Raw genomic sequence first — 1,650 nt, forward strand, 5'->3', positions numbered from 1 at the left:
TTTGGGCATCCCTGAATTTTCTCTCCTCACCTGTAACCCTGGGGCTGAGTATAAGAGTGTTAGTTAATCTAGTCAGGAGGCCACTTGGGCTTATGTTTTGTCATTTTGACTATCTTTAGCATACCACTGATCATTCTAGCATTACATTTTCCTTGGACTGGGGCTGATTTGACAGAATTTTATTTTCTTAAAGTTTCTACTTCACTAACAGTATTCAGCTTTTCCTCTGTGCCTAAACCTCAGAAAATGTCTCTCTTCACTCTCTTAACTTTTTCCCAGAGGGAGAATGCTATTTCTATTACATTATGCTTGCTGGCCTATTGGTTGAAGATAGGTTGATTCTCTGTTGTCTCTACCCAGCCTCAGGACCTCATCCCTGGCATGGGTTTTCTCAAGGATTCTGAGCTTCCCTAATTGATAAAAACCCTAAACAAACCCATTGCAATTGAGGCAATTATGACTCATAGCAACCCGCATTGGGTTTCTGAGGCAGTAAATCTTTGCAGAAGAAGATTGCTCCATCTTCCTTCCATGGAGTGGCTGGTGGATTTGAACCCCCAAACTTATGGTTAGCAGTCAAATGCCTTAGGCACTATGCTACCAGAAATCCTTTCCCTCAGTGATTGGAGACCTCTAATGATCTGGTCCACCTAACATTTCCTAACCCTCACCCAATGGTGAAGGAATGTTTCTTTGTCCTTACTCCAGTCATAATGGTTCTATATCTGTATCCATATTTGACAGGATTTTTTAAATTCCCCAGCAACTTTAGGTTCTTGTTCCATAGGAAAAGAGGATCCTGACAGGGTTTCCAGCTTTATGTACAATGATGGCCCTTCCTCTCCCCAGATCTTCATCATGAGGGAGGTCCTCTTCACTCTCCCTCTCTATGTTCAATCTTTCTCATGGATACCTGGTGGAAGTTACCCATGAAGAGCTTGCATTTTGCTGTGAACTCCCTTGAGTTCTAGGCTCTCAGGAGTTCTATACTCTCATGTTTAGCAATATGTTAAATATTTTGGTCAAATTCTTCTTACCTGCTTGCATGGGAACCCCATCTCCCTCCCCTGCTCTGCTCACAGTGAGTCAGTGCTTGAGATCCATATTGCCTTGGAAACTCTTGTCTTTCTTTTAATCCCAGATTCATTGAATGCACTGTAATCTCATCAGAATGATGAATTTAAGATAAGATATTTTGTGAATTATGTATTTTCTTGTTATTAGGATGGATGTGAGCAACACTCTTTCCTGCTTTATAAATCATAAGTAGAAACCAGACTTTAATGAACACATAATAGTATATATGTGTGTATGTGTGTGTGTATATATATATATTTAAATATACTCACTGCCATCCTGTCAGATTCGACTCATAGCGACCCCTCCTTGGGTTTCAAAGGTGATATCATCACAGAAGTAGATTGCCTAATCTTCCTTCCAAGGAGTGGCTGGTGGGTTTGAACCACCAGCCTTCTGGTTAGTGGTCAAATGCCTTAGGCACTAGGCCACCAGAGCTCCTATTTAAATATGTTTGTTTTTATGTGCTGTCAAGTTGGACCGACTCATAATGATTCTTCCTTGGGTTTCCAAGGCAGTATCACTATGGAAGTAGATCGCCTAGCCTTCCTTCCGAGGAGTGGCTGGTGGGTA

The sequence above is a fragment of the Orycteropus afer genome, unplaced genomic scaffold (assembly GCF_000298275.1).
Source record: "Orycteropus afer afer isolate SDZICR_OR568_19922 unplaced genomic scaffold, OryAfe1.0 scaffold00105, whole genome shotgun sequence".
Lineage (NCBI taxonomy): Eukaryota > Metazoa > Chordata > Mammalia > Tubulidentata > Orycteropodidae > Orycteropus > Orycteropus afer.